This window comes from Taeniopygia guttata, chromosome 5 (genome assembly GCF_048771995.1).
Source record: "Taeniopygia guttata chromosome 5, bTaeGut7.mat, whole genome shotgun sequence".
Lineage (NCBI taxonomy): Eukaryota > Metazoa > Chordata > Aves > Passeriformes > Estrildidae > Taeniopygia > Taeniopygia guttata.
Window position 1 is genome coordinate 11,132,042 of NC_133030.1, and position 14,829 is coordinate 11,146,870.

General features: G+C 41.9%; 1 protein-coding gene across 1 annotated transcript in view; it reads right to left on the reverse strand.

The window, feature by feature from the left end:
- Window positions 1-14,829, reverse strand: part of FADS1 (fatty acid desaturase 1) — a 54,699-nt gene that overhangs the window by 12,188 nt on the left and 27,682 nt on the right. The window lies entirely within an intron of this gene.

The following is a 14,829-nucleotide window of genomic DNA, read 5'->3' on the forward strand; positions in this document are numbered from 1 at the left end:
CATGGTGAACTGGAGTGGGCAACCCGGAGTGTGGCACGGCAGTCCGCGCTGGCAGGGCTGGTTTCCTCCTGCTGGAGGGGTTTTTAGTTTGTTGTGTTTCTGTTGGTTGGCTGGTTTTGGGGTTTTTTGCTAGTAATGGTTTTTACACGATCAAAAGGTGCAGTTAGTGAAAGCATACGCAGCGAAAGAGAACCCTCCAAAAGGGATGTGTCTGTCCGCACCTCTCCTGTGCTTATCAGTGGTTGAGCTTATCAGTGGTTTCCGGGGGTGTTGCAGAAGAACCCTGCCTGCGGTGTGAACAGGTGAGTGATCTCCTTTTGTTGGTGGCCAGTTTAGGGAGGAAGTTGAAAGTGAAAGGGAAATAGATTGGTGGGGTTCAGCCCATCCATCCTTAAGGGAGGCCCACCAGGAATCAGAGGACTCCCATGTTTCCCAGTCTCAGGCAATAGAGGGGCACCTGGTAGATGAAGTGGAGTGGAAATGGGTCCCTGTTCGACAAGGTAATAATAAAAATTCCTCCTGACCCCCATCCCCTAGCCAGGTGCCACTTCAGAATAGGTATGAGCCCCTGGATCTAGAAGGTCAGCCAGAGGACATAGAAGAAAATTATCTGCCCAGTGAGCCTCTCAATTACACTTCACCTGTCAGACAGACACTGCCTCTGGCATTAAAAAGAAGGGTAGTCCTTGTGGGTGACTCCCTTCTGAGGGGAACAGAGGGCCCCACGACCCATTGACCAGAGCCACGCCACAGAGAGGTCTGCTGCCTCCCTGGGGCCCGGGTATGCGATATCACTGAGAGACTCCCTGGTCTGATTCAGCCCTCTGATTATTACCCACTGCTGATACTCCAGGCTGGCAGTGGTGGGACTGAAAAGAGGAGCATCAGGGTAATTAAAAGGGACTTCAGGATAATAAAAAATGATTTTACAAATATATTAATGGCAAAAGGAAGGTAAAGACCAACCTTTGTTCTCTGGCAGAGGTGCTTAAGGCTTTCTTTGCCTCAGTATGTAGTGGGAAGACAGCTTGTCCTCAGGACAACTGTCCTCCTGGGTTGGTAGATAGTGTCAGGGAGCAGGATGAGCCCCCTGTTATCCAGGAGGAGGCAGTCAGAGAACTGCTGAGCTGCAGTTCTCATAATCCATGGGACCAGATGGGACCCACCCCTTGGTGATGAAGGAGCTGGCAGATGAGCTTCCCAAGCTGCTCTCCATCATTTACCAGCAGTCCTGGCTCACTGGTGAGGTTCTGGATGACTGGAAGCTGGCCAGTGTGGCACCCATTCACAAACAGGGTGGGAAGGAGGATCCTGGTAATTATAGGCCACTCAGTCTGACCTCTGTACCCAGTAAGGTTATGGAAGAGTTTATACTGAATGTCATCACACAGCACTTACAGGATGGCCAGGGTGTCAGACCCAACCAGCAGGGGTTTAGGAGGGCTAGGTCATGTTTAACCAACCTGATGTCCTTTTATAACCAAGTGACCTGCCTGGTGGATGCAGGAAAGGCTGTGGATGTTGTGTACCTGGACTTCAGCAAGGCCTTTGGCACTGTCTCCCACAGCACACTCCTGGAAAAGCTGCAGCCCACGGCTTGGACAGGAGCACTCAGTGCTGGGTTCAGAACTGGCTGGGCCCAGAGACTGCTGGTGAAGGGTTCTGCATCCAGCTGGGGACAGGCACCAGTGGTGTCCCTCAGGGGTCTGTGCTGGAACCGGTTCTATTTAATATTTTTATTGATGATGTGGATGAGGGCATGGAGTCTTTCATTAGTAAATTTGCAGACAATACTAAGCTTTGATCATGTGTCGATCTGTTGGAAGGTAGGAGGGCTCTGCAGAGAGACTTGGAACAGTTGGATGGATGGGCAGAGTCCAATAGAATGAAGTTTAATAAATCCAAGTGCCAAGTCCTGCATTTTGGCCGCAATAACCCCCTGAAATGTTATAGCCTGGGGATGGTGTGGCTGGACAGTGCCCAGGCAGAAAGGGGCCTGGGGGTGCTGGTGACAGCCGGCTGAACACGAGCCAGCAGTGTGCCCTGGTGGCCAAGAAGGCCAATGGCTCCTGGCCTGTATCAGGAATGGTGTGGCCAGCAGGAGCAGGGAGGTCATTCTCCCCCTGTATTCAGCACTGGTGAGGCCACACCTCGAGTGCTGTGTCCAGTCTGGGACCTCACTTTGGGAAGGGCGATGAGACACTTGAGCACATCCAGAGAAGGCACGGAGGCTGGAGAGGGGCTTGGAACATTGTGAGGAATGACTGAGGGAGCTGGGGGTGCTTAGCCTGGAGAAAAGGAGACTCAGAGGTGACCTTATCACTCTCTACAACTTCCTAGAAGGTGGTTGTAGTCAGGTGAGGGTCAGTCTCTTTCTCAGGCAGCAGCTGACAGAACGAGAGGACACAATCTTAAGCTGCATTAAGGGAAATATAGGTTGGATATTAGGAAAAGGTTTTTCACAGAAGGAGTGATAAAGTTCTGGAACGGTCTGCCTGGGGAGGTGGTGGAGTCACCATCCCTGGATGTGTTTAAAAAAAGACTGGATATGGCACTTGATGCCATGGTTATTTGAGGTGTTAGGGTATGGGTTGGATTCAATGATCTCGATGCAGGTCCCTTAACAGCTTGAAGAAATCTGGAAACAAGGAAGCCACCTCCTACCAACTTTCCCTCTCTTTTAACCTCTGACACTCTAAAGAAAACCCTTCATTATTCATATTTTCTTCATCCCAATTGGCTTTTTCAAGCACCAGATTACCATACGTCTACCCAAAACAAATCATAAATTTCCAGTCACAAATTCAGGGCTGATGAGGTACCAAATACATGGCTCTGCATGTCTGAACAAGGCAGGCAAGGATGTCAACACAGAGACGCTTCCATGGGAACTCAAAACATATTTGAGAGTTGTTTGAGCCAAGCTATGACACAAAAATAGGGAAGAGAAGAACCTGAACAAAAGCTACAAAGAATATGGCTGGGGAATGTTGACATGGGATAACTTCTAGTGCTGTTAGTACGATAAATGGGAAATAAGCTGAAGAAAATGCTGGGTACAGGAGTAATGGAGGTGGCACACACTGAGGTTGCTGCATAATTCAAGGAATTTTGTAATCTCTGGGGAAGTGATTTCTCTCATCAGCCTTGTTTCTCACACCTCAGACTTCACCATGACAGCAATTACCTACAAGAGAGGCCAGAAAGGGGAGACAGAATGAAGAAGGATAGATGAGCTCCACATAAAAATTACACATAAAACCAGTTGTATGATCACTCCGACAGGAGACACTACTCTCTTGTTAGAGCAAGAATTAATAAATTAGCAACTGTAAGCTTTATCAATCCATATGACTTTCCCTCATGTTCTCCTGATTAATGTAGAGATTATTTGTCCTACCAGTCCTACCAACAGCAGATAATCAGTGAAAGTATTTCACAACTGCACTATTTTAGAGTATTTCAAACTTGGTCCTGCAAAGTGAAAACAGAGTTAGGATTATGCCCAGTTCTATACATTATTTCAGAGATGTCCAAGTCTACTAGTCCCTCTCTTCCTCCTTCTTCTCCTGCAAACACAGACACTTTATTTTAGAATAAGGGTCAGAGGAAGCCAGAAATCCCTCAGAAATCCTTGACTCTTCCAAATAATTTTATATGACAGTATTGCTAAGATGACCTCTTACTCTCCAGTGTACCTGGAATATTCTGAGCTGATTTCCACTTCACATTGCCAATCTGTGGGGGAGAGAGGCATTAATGTTGCATAATTCCTAGTTTCTTAGTCCTGTATATCAGAACCATAATTACTTCCTTTCCTAATCTCCAGAGGGTGACATACTGATGAACAGAGTGGAAAAGGCCAAAGGAACAGCCTAGCAACTCTAAATACGTTAGAATTATGAAGGAAAAGGAACAAAATCAATCTCAAATTATAAAGTAGGAAAGGAAAGGAAAGGAAAGGAAAGGAAAGGAAAGGAAAGGAAAGGAAAGGAAAGGAAAGGAAAGGAAAGGAAAGGAAAGGAAAGGAAAGGAAAGGAAAGGAAAGGAAAGGAAAGGAAAGGAAAGGAAAGGAAAGGAAAGGAAAGGAAAGGAAAGGAAAGGAAAGGAAAGGAAAGGAAAGGAAAGGAAAGGAAAGGAAAGGAAAGGAAAGGAAAGGAAAGGAAAGGAAAGGAAAGGAAAGGAAAGGAAAGGAAAGGAAAGGAAAGGAAAGGAAAGGAAAGGAAAGGAAAGGAAAGGAAAGGAAAGGAAAGGAAAGGAAAGGAAAGGAAAGGAAAGGAAAGGAAAGGAAAGGAAAGGAAAGGAAAGGAAAGGAAAGGAAAGGAAAGGAAAGGAAAGGAAAGGAAAGGAAAGGAAAGGAAAGGAAAGGAACCCATCCACAGTTAGCTGGTATAGAAGGCAAAACATGGCTCTCACTCATGGTGGAAAGTCAGCAGAGAGATTTCATAAGGGTGGTGATTATGTTGCCATCACACTACTGGTAAAGATGGGAAAATGCAGAAAAAAGCTGGAACTGTTTTGGTTGGAAAAGACCTTTTACAGTTATGCTCTTAAAGCAAATCTGGAGAGAAACTTGTGACAGTGTCACAATAAAAGCACATTTTCTCCTGGAAAGGAAGGCAGAGAGATTTCCTCCTTATGTTTGTGTCGCTGCATTCCCTCCTTTTCTTATAAAAGAGGTTTTCAAGAGCTGAGAAAGCACAAGGAGATGAAGAAGAGCAAGGAGCCAGCAAGGATTTGCTGCACATTACAAGGTGTGTCCACATCCTACACAGACTCACTGATCCCGTTGGTAGGAAGCTTTGTCTGTTTTAGTGTTTGGGGAAAACTCCAAACTCATTCCAGCTCCTGAGTGAAGAACCACCAAGCCTTCCCACCTGGGGTGTGTCAGCAGGTACAGGCAAGCCCCACCAGCCATCAGGGTGAAAACACATTGCACAACCCTCCAAATTACCTTCCTCAGAAGCTTCTTCTGGAACATTTGGACACAACTTGTGTGTCTTTCACTGCACCTCCTGAGAAGCACTTCCTTTGCAGTTCTTTGCACTAACAGGGTCATACTAAACCCAGCTGGAAATCACATTATTCTGCAATACTTAAACACAAATATAAATTGCAGTGACTTTTTGTTTGGAAAAAAAATACTGCAAATATCACCTGAAAATGTGATTGGCCCTTTCATACTTGTTTCTTTCTTTTTCCTCCCTTTGTTGTTTGCAGGAAATCTTCCATGCCAGGCTGGAGCAAGCTGTTCAAGTAGATGCAGTCTTCTGTCCATGGAACTGGATGGACTTTTAGGTCCCTTTCAACCCAAACCATTCCATGATTCCATGAAGACTATAATGTCCTTTAACAATCTCACCCCCTTTTATCAACTGCATGTTTAAGGATTATGCTGTGTGGTGGCACAGGTACAGAAAATGCTTCATGTCACCTGTGTCTCCAAACAGGATGATGTGAGCGCCAGAATATTTAAAATACAGTAAATTAATTTAATCACTTAGCTTTAGCTGTCTTAAAATGCATAATGTAAATGATTTATGTGTTCTTGCTCTATTATCATGTAAGGAAATGGACAGCATAAATTAGATCCAGAGATAATTATCTCTCTCCATTGACAAGAAAGCCCAGGCAGCAGCTTAGACAAGATGCTTGACTCCATAAAGATGGACAAGATGAATCTGATTTGAGGAGTCCTTCAGTGTTATTGTTGACAAGGTTATTTTTAAAAATGTCATTGCTGCAGGCAGCACAAGTTTTAGATTTAAAGAAAACTGGAGTACTTGAGTTCTAATCAGCATTTCTTTGCATTCCTTCCATATGTTATGGACAGTGACCAGGTTAGCTCATCTTCTCTTTCATAAGTGAAATAATGGAGTTCTTTAAGGAACTGTGCTTTCAGAAAAAGTCTGAAGAAGCAGTTAAAGTAGAAAATCAAAGAATTAAAATACCCCTTTGCAGAATTGTACTCTTACAATTAGCTTTTACAACTTCCTCACCTTTCAGAATGAGTCTAAATTATTCCCCTTTATTCTCCCCAGGGGAGACAGAACATTAAAACCCCAGTCAAGTTACTCAGCCAGTCTCAAGCAAGAACTGGTGTTTTCCACACTTAAAATTGTCTTACAAAATCTCAGACACCCACTCACTCCACGAGGACAATCTTGTCACTTTTATTGGAGGGAAACGAGGGGGAGTGGAGCCAAGGAATATAATTCATCCTGTCACTCAGGAGCCATTATCGAGATAAAAAGGGAGGAGCTGTATTTTGTAGCTGGACTAGTTCCTTGCTCAACCTGTGCCCAGCACCACCTGGTTTACCTAACTGCCTTGATTCACCTGGAGTGGCTGGATCCATATTTCATCACAACCCATCCTTTCTTTTGGCATCTTCCTCCTCCTGCATCCCTGTAAAGGGCAAAGAAGCAGAAATGGAAAGTTAATGCTACTTAAACCTCACTATTCTTGTTTGTCAAACAGAATTTATCTAGAACAACCTATAAAGTGTCTAGTTTATCTATATTTTGGCTTGCAGTTGCATTTGGAAACATAAATTTGCATAGGTGACACAGGCACAGGACACACTAACTTCACATCCCCGGGTGCACAAGTGCAGCTCACTCTGGAAACCACAGGGATTTAGTAACTGCAACTTCGGTGTTGTAAAATAAATGCTGCAACTCAGACAATCAAAACCTGTGCCTTTGCATATGTGTAATAACAATATCTGTTGGAAACTTCTTGCCCATCGATTAGGAACCCTAAAAATAATTAAATATTCCTTTCACAGTAGTGTCCAACATATAAAGAGCAGATAATACAATTCAATCAATCAATAGAAGGGGTGTTAAGCACACAGATAAGTGAGTGTTGTATTGCAGTGCCTCCTTTAGAAAAGTTTTACATCATAAACATCCTCATACAGGGCAAATGTGTCATTGCTCCTGTTCAGGGACAAAACCAGCAGTTCAGCTCAAAGTTTCCTTGTTTCCTTTATTCATCTTGCCTATAGTAAAAATGTCTCATTTTTTATTCAGAACCTTTAATTATCTTCTAAAAAAAAAAACATTTAAAGAGTCTATACAGTTAAAATTGTTAAGGAACGTGCATTGAGGAAAAGATTGACTGGTCTCAAACATTCAATAGAAGAAAAACAGTAATAAAGTATAACAAATATTTAAATATTTCCTTGCACAATCCCTGCACAGCTTCCATGGATCAGCAATGGTTTATCATTATCCTTTTCCACTGTCATTAGAGAAGTTATCTCAAGAATCTAATTATTATAGATAATCAATTGCTCAAAGTCTAAAAACCTGCCATCGCTAATGATATCAATGCTGACCAGACTATTTAATGTTCCCTTGGTTGTTTTTTTTTTTAGAGTATTATTTTATGCTCTTCAATCAAAACTAACATGTATTATTGAATGAAATATTGGTAAAAATACAGTTTAACTACTCCCAGCTGTTTTTTTCTTAAGCTTTTTCTGATTATGAGTCAGTAAACAAAGAATAAATGTTCATAGGAGTTATCAGAGTATGCATCATTTAAAAGTACCTAAGCAAAACAGAAGGCTAAAAGTTTTAGGGGGGAAAGGTATCTTTAAAATATAATGAAATGTTAAAACTGAAGCAGATAAAGCAGCTTCTGAGGGAAGCAAAGACTCAGAAAGTAACTGGGGAAATTATAATAACAATGGAGAATAAAAATTATAATATGAGAATAAAAACCAGGCAAACTGTAGATTTAAGGTGAATTTTCATGTGCAATCTTTCTCCTCCCAGTTCTACATCCTTGAACTGAGGGATCCTAACTGAGACAAGTCCATTAAGGGAGTAGATCTTTATTTGGATTTATGGATTACCGGTCCATAGCTTAACTGGCTGGAATGCTTTGTTCTTCTAGTACGAGATGTTCTTTAGGTGTTCCATGAGCCACTTGGAGGGTTAACCTTGGAAGGAAATTGCATTATAAATCCTTTGCTCCAGCCCAGCAAGATGCATATTAGTGGATATTGTGCCAGTATTGCAATTGACTTCCCTTAATTGCTCCTAATCCTTGATGAGACAAGCAGAGGCCTTGGGCTGTGCCTGCGGGATACTGCTCAAGTACTAATTGGATAATCTTAGCCCTGAGCAGCTAAACCCATAACCTTTGTTTATGTCCTGATTGCTCACAGGTTGCAAACCTGAGGAGGCACCAAAGCACTCCACACACTCCAAGTGCTGTCCTTTGGGCATGGAGCAGAAAGCTTGAGTGCAGCTGGGATCATCCCAGGGTCACTGGGATCTGGAAATACAGCCTTTACCATAGTGGGATCTCCCATGTCCTGGGACAATAGTAAGGTAATTAATTAAAGGACAACAGGCTCAGTAATTAATTTGCACCTTTAGGGATTATATCAGGGACACAATGAAATTAAATTTCCCATTGGAAAAGGTATGAAAGGGTTTTGGGAGCTGCCGAGGGAAGCAAAGGAATGAGTTTAACCATGCAAGGCTGAGTCAGGCCCAGCCACTGCTCTCACTGGTCTCTCACAGGATATTACAGGAAACAAGCAATGGAAACACCACATCCCCTTCTATTTTTTATAACATGGATTGAAAGAAAAGGCTTTTTGAGAGGCCATGCAGCTATTCCTATTAGCTCCTTTTTCCTATTATTCCTATAGCTCCTTTCCTTGGAGAAGAGGTTTTGGAGGAGAAGGGGACTCAAGGACTCTGACCTGTCATCCAAACTCTGAGGCTCTCCCCCAAAAAATTGATAGCAAACACTTGCTGTGGTAGAAAATCACCTCAAAGGTGACATTTGTCCTCCTGGACACTGGCAAAGCCCTCACAGCACCCAAAGCTGTGCCCAAAGAGCAGTGCTGAGGAGCACAGCACGGGGAAAAGCAGCGCTGAATGTGAGGCCATGGCTGAGCCTGCTCATCGTGGCTGCAGGCAGACAAAGCCTCTCCTTTATGAATAAACCCTCATGATTTGGTGGGAAAACAAGGGAGCCAAATTTTCACACTGGGCAGTGATTCTTCGTGTTCAGGAGATGGAATGTTTTCTCTAAAATATACAGGTTTGAGGTGAAATTTGTGAATTTTGAGTCCTGTGTAATCCTAGCTTCTAAATCCACCATTATTTCAAAATAACCCACCAAAAATATATTAGAGTTTTCATCTTGATTTTTCCTCTCTTTCATGAGCTACTTAAAAGTTGGAATTCTTGTCTGGAGATAATTTGGATTCTTTTACTCCCAGAGGAGAGCTTTGATCAAATTGCTCCAGCTACAAAGCTTCTATAAGGTAATTGTTACTATTGCACCACCTTTTCATTATCAAATACACCTGATACAAATGTAACCCAGGAGAAAGATTTTTTTTTTTTTTATGTTGTCATTTGTTACAGTGATTTTGATAACATTTCTCTGTTATTCACAGCAGCTATACTTAAGGGGTTTTTTTTTAATATTGTCATTTGTTATTGTGATTTGGATAACATTTCTCTGTTATTCATAACAGCTGTTCCAGGGAGGAATTCATCCAAGGAAAAGGAAAAACTGGCCCATTTCCAGGTGCAACAGCGGGATTCTGCCACAGGGAGGCAAACTTGGATAATTTTTCCTTATCCTTTCCCCGTTTTTATCCTTGAGAACCTCTCCAGCTGATTAAATCCTCAAGTCTCTCTAACCTTCCTCTCCTTAGCTGTCCAAATATCAGTCAATTAGAAACTCAGCTACCTCTCCCTAACGAGTGAAGAAAATCACAGTGGTTTTCTCCAGATCCACATTCAGTCAAACATTCCTTTGAAATTGTCTGCAAAATAAAATTTTAAGAAGTTTTTATTGCTTTCAAGTCATAAGGGGAACTGCTGACCCTGGAATTGAGGTAAAACACCCCCAGTAACCAAGGATTACACTCCAAAATCAGTGATTTCACATTTTGATTTTAGAAAAGTATAATGCTGAGATGTATTCCATGGTCACCTGGATGCATTTACTAGTGGGGGGAGCACATAGCTGCAGCCAATATTCAGTTTTAGTAATCACCAGCACACCTGGAGCAGGCAAGGTTTACTCCCAGTTCCAGATGGGAATGATGCTAAAAGTGTCAAGCAGTGACCCAGAGGCTGAGTTGAGCTCGGAGATGAGTTCTGGGCTTGCCAGGTGCCAGGTCTCCCAGTGGGAAACTTGTTAAGAGGTTTTCTTTGCAGAGACAAGAGGGATTATCTTGCTGTCAGCAGATTCAGACAAGTCCACCAGGCACACCCTGGTTCATGCAACTGAAGAGTGACAGCAGACAATAAAACACTGCATGAACAAGGCAGCTGTGCTTCAAACTTGCTTTTAATAGCTGAGGTAATATTTAAGAGCTTGTTAGTCAAGAGAGAATTCCTTTTCCAGGAATCTTCTGTTCCACAGGGATTGCAGCCCTGAAGAAGCAGCGCCAAAGCCAATTATATTGCATAGATTTTCTTTTTCCAAAGCCATGTTTTCATTAAGAGAAAAATGGACAGTTTTTATTTCCTGGGACACTGGGGAATGTCTTCAAACTGCCAGAGGGTGGGTTTGGATTGGATATGGGGAAGAAGTTTTTCCTATGATGGCAGTATGGCCCTGGCTACATAAAAGGACTGTAGTTGGTGCTGATCAAGGCCTGAAAGGCACCATAATTCAAGGAATACAAGGATGTGGAACTGGCATTTTGTGCAGCTCCCTGGACAAACCAACACCTTGGATTTGGTGGCATGATATCTGACAGCACACTGTCAACAAATTTGCAGGACATTAGCTGGGGTGCCTCTTCCTCTGCTCTCTAAGTCACTGGGTGTACTTGTGGTAAGAAATACCAGCAGACTTTATTCAGCCCAGCTGCCTAAATCCAGGTATTGCTCTGGATACTGCCTTCCCCCCATATTTGTTTCAAACCAACTTTGAAAGAGTGGCAGAATCCCAGGATTAACTAAACTGGAGAGAGTAGCCCAGAGTTAAATCCCTTCCCAAAGTGTTATTAGGGAGAGATGGAGGTGGCAAAATAACTCACACAGGCAGTGAAACTATTCAGGGATATTCAGATTTTGGATTGAGGAGTGTAGCAAGGATGCAAATTAAGAGTTTATACTGAAAAAAAGGGGATGCTGGTTAAAGATATAACACAGGGCCTTTCATCATCAATTATTTTTAAATATAAGCAGACAAAATGAGGGCCATGCTGCAGGGAATTAAGAGGATTAAAGGGACAAAAAGGAGTTAAGATTTTTCATTGGAGGGGACACATTTCAGAGAGGTGCTCAACTGTAAATTACAGCTCCAAGAATACCTTATTTGAGTCAGGGAAAAGTTTCCTCAGTACTTTTTCAACTACATTCTTAGACACTACTGGATTTCACCTCATTACAGAGACCACAGAATTCAGGACTGTTGGGTGGATGGTCACATTGGCAGAGTTTTCTCTCACCTCACTGGCTGTCAGCACATCACCTTCTTACTCCAGAGATTTTTTCATTCAAGAGTTGGTAGGAGAAATAAAAAGGAGAAGTGGGTTAATAAAAGAGGGTTTAAAAGTACCCTGAGAGTATCTCCTTCATTCTCATTTACCCAAAGCCTGCAACTTCAATCCTAGGGTTAAAAATCTTACATCACCACCACTTACATTGAGCAAATTTTGTGTGCTGCAATATCACACTTTTAGCTCATGTCCCACAGCTGATATTTAAATAATTTTAATGAGCATTTTGCTGGATAGTCTCTGCCTGCTTTGCTTTGCTCATTGCTGTGCACAGCTGATGGATCTCTGATTCAGCAAACTGCAGCTTCACAATGCGGTGTTGAAACACAGCATCAGAAAATCTCAGCTGGAGTTTGTATCATCTATATCCCTGAAAAAAAGCCCAGGTAGAACATTCCAAAATTGATTGGCTCCTCTCTCCCTGACATAACACAAAGAATGTGTTTGAATGTGGTTTTTTGTTGTTGTTGTTTTGTTTGGTTGGGTTTTTTTGTTTTGTTTTTTTTTTTTTGTTTTGTTTTGTTTTGTTTTTTAATGGCATTGATACTTTAATACATAATTTTTATGTGGGGTTTGGGTTTGGTTTGGAGTTTTTTGTTTGATTTTTTTTTTTTTTTGTCATGGTGTATGTAGATCTAACACCCACTTCAACATGAAAATAAAGACAAAAATAAAAAATACAAATCATCTTTCAGCTTCATGAGGACCGCAAGCCTGGTAAATCCACTGTTGTAACAGGTCAAAAAGTTTTAGGCTATTTCATCATTCCAGAGGAACAGAAGAAGGTTGGATGAATATTTGGAACCTCTGGCATGAGGATGCAATTCCAAAGGTCCTAATAAATCAGTGGAAGTGGAATGAGTAATTCCTGAGAAGAGCTACCCATTAAATCACTGTGCTCAGAGCTGCATGTTATAAGTCCCTGTGGATTCAGCCCATGCAGGATAATAAAATAAACACTGTAATTAATCCCTATTGAAGCTGGGTTTATTTCCTTCTTCAGGCCTCCACTTTTGGACACTGGGATTATGCTGTGATTTGTTGTGGTCTGGTTTGCCCTCTCCTGCCTCTTTGTTGTTCTGGATACCCCACAGACCAGGAATTAAAGCTGACACTGATCCAACAGGTTGTAAACAGGTAGGAAAGCCCATGTAAGCAAACCCCAGCCCTTCAATGACTGGGATCCAACTGGTGTGCACAATTCTGCTCCCAAAAGTGGAATTATGAGTCAGAGTGAAAATGAAGGTCACACAGATCGCTGTGTGCAGCAATTCTTGCAGGGAACATGGGCTTTATTTACATAATTAGCTTGTTCTTGCTCAATAATCTCATCATGGGGCTGGATTCTGGATGTTCTTGCTGGACTTTTCAGGTGTTATATGCTATTAAAACCCCCAAAAAGCAAAGGGTAGTAATTTAAAAATTACCTTTGTTTTTATTCCATTAATGCATTTAAACTGAATCTCTTCTAACCCATCACAGATTGAAATAACAGCTCCAGTGGGCACCTTAATGTCAACACCTTTAATCAATAAACTGGATTAATTGGCACAAAAAGATAGCATGGTGGCTGAGCTTTTTTTTTTTTTTTTTTTAGAATGGAAAAAAACCCCCACAAAATCAAAATCTCAAAAATAAACATATTTACCTTTCTAAGCATAACCACCCTGAAGATAAAATACACAGATAGGGTAAATAAAACTTGAGTGGTTAATATTTGTAAGGATGGAACAGTCAGTAGGGAGAGTTCTAGACCATTTCCAGAACCTAAACCATCCCTAAAAGGTTATTTTCACCTTTTTTAGATTTTTCACATCTATTTTTATGTGTTTTCAGGTGTTACTTCCAAGAGAGGATCAGAACTTTTAGGGAAAAATTATTTCTTTTCAGACTAGATTGAGTTTAATGACCAGACAAATCAGTAAATATTATTTCACTTGGTTTTTCCTCATCTATCACCAAGGATAAGAGGATATAAGGAAGATGTATTTATATTTTTCTGGGAAAATAGAAAAATACCCTTGTGAGGCCAAGAGTTTAATAAGGAACATCCTCACCATTCACCAGTTAAGAAGACTTGAAACAGAGTGAAAGAATTAATATTTTGATGCAAACCTGCCACAATCCATGGAGGAGGTGAGGAATTTCCTGAGGAACAAATTGATCTGAAGGGCCACAGCCTGAGACGAAACCTTAGGTGCCACATGGCCCTTTTAAGTTTATTTACAAAGGATGCAGGATTGCTTCTCCCAGCTCCATTTTGGAGAGCAAACAGCCATTAATATCCTCTGGAAAGCACAGTCCTGCCTTTAAATGTGTGATCCAAGCATGCCCATGGGATGAGGTCCCTCAGGGGGATGGCAGCCAGGAAAACCAAGCATGCCCCACCCTTGGGTGGGTGATAAGAGGAAAATTGCTCAGACAGAGGCAGCTCTGTACTTGCAGAGGAGCACAACTCAGCACTTTGGTCTGGGGAGTAATAGCAGAACACACCTTCTGTGGGGAGCACGTGAGGAAAAGGAAATTCCATTTTAGATGGCAAGCTGGAATAAAGTCACCTGTTTTTTTGGACTTCAGTGTAAATACAACCTCTGTTTCTGGCTGGCTCTCTCTTTATGGACACACAAACTGCAATTTCCTTCAAGTCAGGCTACAAGTTGCTCTCCAAACAATCACTGAAGAGTTTTTAGGCAAGAAAACCGAAGGAGTTTTTTTTGCAGGGGTGGCTGCTAAGAGGAATCTGTACCTAAGTGAATAATTTTACACCTAGGGAAAGAGGTGCTGGACTGAGATGCTGCCACACAGAGTAGGAGTTTTTCTATCCGTTTCAAAGTCGTCCTCATCAGATTCCACCCAAAGCATCTTATCCAACTGCATCCTTAAATCTGGGACCTGAGGGAAGAACAAAACAGATACAAAAGAGCTTTTGCTCTACCTGGATAAGGGAAATGACTTCCAGCAGCATCTCAGCACGAACTCCAGCAACCAGGAGGATTCTCCAAAGCATCTCCCTAATTTCTTTGTCTCTTCCAGGTATTTCAGATGGCAAATATTGTCTTTCAGGGAATATTAAAGTTCTCACCTGACCCCTTGGAGTTTGTAAACCATGTTAGAATTTAACCAAGGTAAACCAGCTCCACTGTGAATAACCTTTTTAAAAAGATAAATTATTACTGACACAGAGCAGCCTGTTGGGACAGAGACAGAAATGTTTTAATTAAAACCAGGTTGAAAAAAGAATCAATAATAATGGCATTCAAATAAGCAGAATTCTAATTAAACACTACAAATGATCAGCTTAATTTATGAGACTGACACCACAAAGAACC